The sequence below is a fragment of the Herpailurus yagouaroundi genome, unplaced genomic scaffold (assembly GCF_014898765.1).
Source record: "Herpailurus yagouaroundi ecotype Mexico unplaced genomic scaffold, PumYag 438, whole genome shotgun sequence".
NCBI lineage: Eukaryota > Metazoa > Chordata > Mammalia > Carnivora > Felidae > Herpailurus > Herpailurus yagouaroundi.
This window is the reverse complement of record NW_024412655.1, coordinates 1,131,543-1,137,921: the sequence shown is the minus strand read 5'-3', so window position 1 is coordinate 1,137,921 and position 6,379 is coordinate 1,131,543. Positions and strand designations below refer to the sequence as shown.

General features: G+C 58.5%; 1 long non-coding RNA gene across 1 annotated transcript; it reads right to left on the bottom strand.

Moving 5' to 3' along the window:
* Positions 1–328: 328 nt before the first annotated feature.
* LOC121022778 (uncharacterized) lies at positions 329–2,208 on the bottom strand. Its single transcript, XR_005787104.1, has 2 exons — positions 1,794–2,208; positions 329–495 (listed from the first exon to the last, which is right to left on the bottom strand). It is a non-coding gene; the product is annotated as an uncharacterized LOC121022778 (long non-coding RNA).
* Positions 2,209–6,379: the final 4,171 nt, after the last annotated feature.

Genomic DNA, 6,379 nt, shown 5'->3' with positions numbered 1-6,379 from the left:
TTTGTGGTTCTCTTTTCCTCGGTCTTAGCTTTGATGTCAAGCCTGGGCCTGGAGAGATTAAAACGCGGGAGATGGGAGATAGGGCTCGGTGGGGAGTGGGCCTCGGCCCCCCACTCCTGCCCTGGGCAAGGGGCGTCTCTGCACACACAGGGCACAGGGCAGAGCCAGGTGCAGAGGGCCGTGGGCCCCGTGGCCAAGAGAGCAAGTCCTGTCTGCTGTGGCTCAGACATGGTGTTCACCCGATGCCCACCCAGCCAGCCCTCAGCCCCGTGCTGAGTGTGCGGGGGGCGGGGATGCTCGTACACAAAGAAGAATCACCAGTGACCACTAGGTGAAGGGAAGGGTTTAATGCGATTCTTTCATCCTGTGCCTGGAGCTGGAACCACAGAGCCTTCATGCTGCCGAGCTTCTCTTGTAGCTCTCCAGGTGGTGTAAGACCCAGCCTGCAGGAATCAGGAAGCTGAGGAACATCACCGAGAGCCCGATGGCTTGCTCCTGGGTGAGGGAAGCACGGGTGAGTGCACTGGGCCATTACCAGGGTCGTTCCCAGGTCATCGAGGAAGGCCATTACCTGCCCCTCTGTGCCCGGGTCCTAACCAGAGCAGCAGGTCCAGAGTTACAGGCATCCTGCCCCGCCCCCTCTGCTCCGGTGGGACCCTTGGCCCAGCCCCAGACTTCCTGTGCGTCAGATGGAAGAAGCCTGCGGGGTGCCAGCAGTGACCACTGTAGTCATCAGTTTGGACAGCTGCTGCGGAGACCAGGCTAGCAGCCCTGGGCTCCAGTCTCTGTGGAACGGGACCTCTCATCTTAGCCCCCTTCCCCCCCACCAAGAGCCTGCCTGGCCAGGCCATGTGTCCCTCGACCTTGAACTCCTTCTGACCTTGCGTGACAAGCACCCTCACTTCCAGTTACCAGGAGACAAGAGCATGTCCGGTGCTGTGCAGGATGGAAGAGGTTCGGGTTGTGTAAACAACTGCAGGGCCCTTTTCCCTAAATGGTGGTCCTGCTTAGAAGCCTGGATGGAGGAGAGGGGACCCCTTGCACTCTGTGTGCAGGTGTGTGTACGCACACCTGGAGCCAGGTTCTGGAGAACCAGCCATATGTCCCCTTCACTTGGTTTCCTCCGGAAGGAGAGCCTGGGCCCAGTCATCGCTCCCTGTTCCTAAAACAGAGTCAGATGCCGGGCTGGACTCTTCCTCTTGGCTTCACCTCCCAGCAGCCTCAGCGACGCTAGCCCAGAGCTGGGCCCTTAGGCTACACCTACGGTCTGACCTTGGGCAGATGACCTTCTAGACCTTGGTTTATTGACGCTGAAAACAGGTCATTGTCTGCTCTCCTGCAGCCCCAGGGTGACTGGGGTGCATGTTTCCCCTGTGTGCTTCCTGTGTGGGCCTCCAGGCAGCCCACTCTTCCCCTTCAGTAGCGGTGGAGCCAGAGTAGACACCGAGCGCCCTTCAAGCTCAGCGGTTAGCACCCCTCATTTGACAGGAGGCGAGTCGGGGCCTGAGAACAAACCCTCCCCTAACTAACTCCGCTGACTGCTTTGGGAGCCTGGCCTTCAGGTAGTGACCGCAAGGACCCTTCCTGGAGTGGGGACACTGTCCCAGACACGGACTGAGTTCTAGCACCAGGATCACCTCCAGAAGCCGCACCCCCGAGAGGACATTCCCCCTCTCCTTTACCAGCCTGGCCTTCTGTGCCCTGCCCCCAAACCTGTCTCATCTTCACAACAGCGCAGGACTGCCCACTCCACCTGCTCGGGTCAGCCCCCCTGCTGCCCTGGGGGTTCTTACCATGGGAGAAGTGGGTGTTCTGGCTGGCTTGGCGGAGACGTGTGCCTTGGGAAGCACCCAGCCGCTCCGGGGGGCTGGCAGCAGCCTGCTGGCGGAGGCTAACCTCAGCATGGCCGTTGAGCCGAGCTCCTCGTGTCCAGCAAAGTTCTGCACTTGGGCTCGGCGTGTCCTCTGCTCACTTGGGTGTTGGGGCTTTTTATAGCTCCGGGGGAGGGGGCAGGGAGCACTACAGCTGTCCCCTCCCGTCGTGGTGCTTTGGCAGAAAGCACGCCCGCTCAGAAGTGGGGAGAGCCAGCGCGCAGACCGGCAGCTGCCAGCACTGCCCCTGCCGTGGCCCCCGTGGTCTTCGGGCCCTGTGTAGCGCAGGCAGACATCACCTGGAGAAGGCCTTCATTCCTCTGAGAAAGGCGCTCGGAGAAGCAGGGCCAGGGAGGTCAGGGAATTTGGGAGCGCAAGAACGGAAAAGTGACATCATTTCAGAGTGAGCCTTAAATATCTGGGGTGTCAGCTGGCAGGACGGTGCATGGAGCTATTTTTAAGTTCTCTTGACTTGGGAGTTCCCGGCGGAGCTGCCCAGCCTCCTCGTCCGTGACCGATACAGCCCCACTCCACCTGCGCGCGGCACTGGTGGGTCAGAGCAGCCTGGCTGCTGATTTCAGTGGCACTGTCACTAATGCTGACAGCTTTGTTCCGAGACTAGACAGTCACCGTTGCACCATCGTTGCACTAGGCATGGCACACGGTAGATCAGCAGATACTTTGTGCACGCCAGTTCGGGGACGGGGAGGTGGCGTGGGGGCGGGGGGTGGGCAACACTCAGGCCCTTGCCTCCTGGCCCACATGCAGGTAAAGGCTCCCAGGGCCAAATGTCCTGGGTCCGCGCTGCCCACCAACCCTGGGGTAGTGGGCCTGTAACCCACCCACAAGCCCTGTGTGAGCTCAGAGCCTCCCTGCCTCTCTTCCCTTCTACAGAGAATGGGTCACTCGTTTCTTCCCACAGCAAACATCTCCTGGCAAATCTGTTCTACTGAGAGAGTGTTTCACACCTTCTCTCTGTACAAACCCTCCCCCCTCACTGGAGACCCTGCTGCTGATTCCGAGAGAACAGAAGTGACCAGATACGACCCGCTGCTCAACCCCACTTCCCGTCGACCAGGAGTGCCGTGGCCCTGAGCCCCAGGGGGTCACATGCCAAGGTCACGTCCCCAGCGGCCTCTCCAGCCCTTCTCTCCTAGGTTGCTGGATGCTGAGCCTCTGCTCTTCCTTCCACCTTGTCCGGATCTTGCGTGACCCCTGACAGCCCCAGGACTTTCGCTGTCTCTCCACCCACCTTCACGCCTCATCTGGCCTTGTACCCCGGCGGCTTATCCGTCACGATATTTAGGATGTACCGACGCCAACCCTTACCCCCTCTTTGGTGGGGTTCCTGAGGCTCTACAGTGAGTGCCCCACCCTGTCCCTCCCCAGCTGCTCAGCCCAAATGTCTGAGCACCACCCTTGTTTCCCTCGGGTGCTCACGCTCCCACCAGGTCACCAACATCACCACACCCCACCCTCCCCCCGTACAACCTTGAATGTGTCCTCTGAGACTGTCCCACACAGTGGCCAGGACAGCCCTTCAGGAACAACCAGGGCCTGCCACTGCCACTGCTCAGCGCCGCCCCCCCCCCCCCCAGAGACTCCACCCACTTCCTTCTCATGGCCTCCAAGGCCTAAAGGGTCTGACCACTGCCTGCCTGGTCCCAGCCACACCTCACTCCCACCCACACTGGTGCCTCAGCCTCATGTTTCCAAATTAGTCAGGCCCTGTTCAAACGACCTCTCCTCAGACACATCTTATTGGTTGGTGGTCTGCTTATGTAGCTGGAATACAAGCCCGATAAGGGCAAGGACTTTGTTGGGCTCATCACAGAACTGTTGGGGCCTGGCAGATTTCCAATCAATGTTGGAAGGATAGGTTGGGGTGTGGAAAGGAGGGATGGGAGCGGGGCCTGGATGGATGGGGTCGGGAGGACAGGTGTAGTTCTCATGTCACAGCTGGCATCGGCTTGGATTGAGAGGGGAAACTGCAGGGCTTTACTCTACTGTCAGCAGGACCTTGATTACTGTGGACGGCAGTAAAGGTCACAGCCCAGACCTGATCAGTGTGGGCACAGGCCAGTCGCCGAGAAGCAGCAGGCCATCTGACCACATCGGTCCCTCAGCCCCCAGACTCGGCTGCGGTCACCGTCCTCACCAGGTATGATGACACCCCAATCCGCTTGTCTACAAACGGTGGGTTGATGATCCGAATACATCGCAGGAGGATCCTAGTTTCGCTTTTGTCCTTCCCTGGAAACCACCCTCGTTCCAACTGTGGGGCTCTTTTCTGGGCGCCCCACCCCGCCTCCCACTGTCTCCCTGTGCCTTGGTTTCCAGTGAGGAGCCAAGTCCCTGGAGGCTGGAGGCGGGCGTGTGTCCTGAATGTTATCTCCAGCAGCTGGGTCCCGATGTCAGCCTTAGGCCGTGGGGGGCTCTGCCCCTCCTCTAGAGTAATCCCTTCCACCTAAACCTTTAATTATAGGTCCAGTCAGGAATAAGGCTGCGGGTCAGATGATCAATCATCCAGCCTACGGTGTTTCTTTTTTCACAGAAAAGACCTGCTGTCCCCAACCATCCAGGCGTGGTTGTAAGGAAGGCCTTCTCCGTCCTTCCCAGCTCAGGAGGCGGGGGGGGGCGGGGGGGGGGGGGGGCATGTGCTACTGTGCTGCAGGATGGCAGCCCAGCACCAGATGAGAAAGGCCCTGGTGAGGGCTGGGACAGGGGAGCTGGGGCTGCCCTCCAAGGGAGAGAGATGTCCTCAAACTTTTATGCTACACCAGCTTTCGCCTTCAGCTCCTTTCCATCCATACCCTCCATGCCTAACCTTCCCAGCCTTCCCGAGCACAAACCTGCCTCCCTCGCTTCTGTGTTCGCGCAGCTTCCGGGGAGCCCACCACCTGTAGTGGTGGGCTTCAGGCCTCAACCTTACTGGGTTTTTAGTCCCAAGAACCACCTGTTCAAAACAAACCCTGCACAGATCCCTGCCGCCCCGACCCCACACAGATGCTACTAGAGGTGGGGAGCCTGGCATGGCCTCTACCTTCATTGCTCTGTGGCCACAGTGCTTCTGCAGAGCACTGCCCTGTGTCCTGGGCTGCCTTCTTCCACCTGGAAGGAAATGAGACAACCCATGGAGAAGGGTGTGGTGGCCAAGTTGGGGGTCGTATTGAACAACAAAGTAAAAGGCTCTGAGGGCTGGAGGGTTGGATGAATCCCCTGTAACAGCAGGAGAAATCATGGCTTGAAGAGGGAGCGGGCCCAGGGTTCGGGACAAGCCAGGCCTGTCCCTGGCCTGTCCTGGACAGAAGTAGCATCAGGAAGAGCTCCCGAAGGCAACACAGAAGTACCTCTGTCTCCCGAATCCTCAGCCTCGTGTCCTTCATCCAGCCACATCCAGCATGTACCTATCTCTGCCCTCCACCTGTCCCTGCTGCCCCGGGGACACCCGTGCACACCCTCCCTCTCAAAGCTGCCAGGCCACCTGCAAGGTCTGGGGTAGACATGTGGGCGCATGGCACCACCCTGTGTCCATACTCGGAACCACAGCAGCTGCTGGAGAAACCAGAGAGGCACTGACAGCGAGACAAAGGTTCTTAGCCTCAGGGACCCAGAAAAAAATGCACATGCACGCAAACATTTGCATATTGTTTTTCTTGCATTGGAAATCTATTTCATCACATAAAACAGTGGTTCTCAAAGTAAGGTCCCTGGACCAGCAGCATCAGCATCACCTGGGAACTTGTTAGAAATTCTAGGGGCACCTGGATGGCTCAGTTGGTTGAGCGTCCGACTTCGGCTCAGGTCACGATCTCACGATTCATGGGTTCAGGCCCCCTGTCAGGCTCTGTGCTGACAGCTCAGAGCCTGGAGGCCGCTTCCGATTCGGTGTCCCTCCCCCCCCCCGCCCCTCCCCCATTTGCTCTCTCTCTCTCTCTCTCTGTGTCTCTTTCAAAAATAAACATAAAAAAAAAAAATTCTATGATGGTCCCAGTGGCCTGTTACAATAATCTTCCCACGAAATTCTGATGCACAGACAAGTTTGAGAACCATTTTATGTTATATAAAAACTGGACGCTTCATGCTATTCATTCGAAACTAAATGTACACCCCGCCACCTGAGAGGGCTCAGTGGGGTAAGCATTCAACTTCGGCTCAGGTCATGATCTCACAGCCCGTGAGTTCCAGCCCCGCGTCGGGCTCTGTGCTGACAGCTCAGGGCCTGGAGCCTGCTTCAGATTCTGTGTCTCCCTCTCTCTCTGCCCCTCCCCTGCTCGTGCTCTGTCTCTCAAAAATAAATAAACATTAAAGATTTTTTGGGGCGCCTGGGTGGCGCAGTCGGTTAAGCGTCCGACTTCAGCCAGGTCACGATCTCGCAGTCCGTGAGTTCGAGCCCCGCGTCGGGCTCTGGGCTGATGGCTCAGAGCCTGGAGCCTGTTTCCGATTCTGTGTCTCCCTCTCTCTCTGCCCCTCCCCCGTTCATGCTCTGTCTCTCTCTGTCCCAAAAA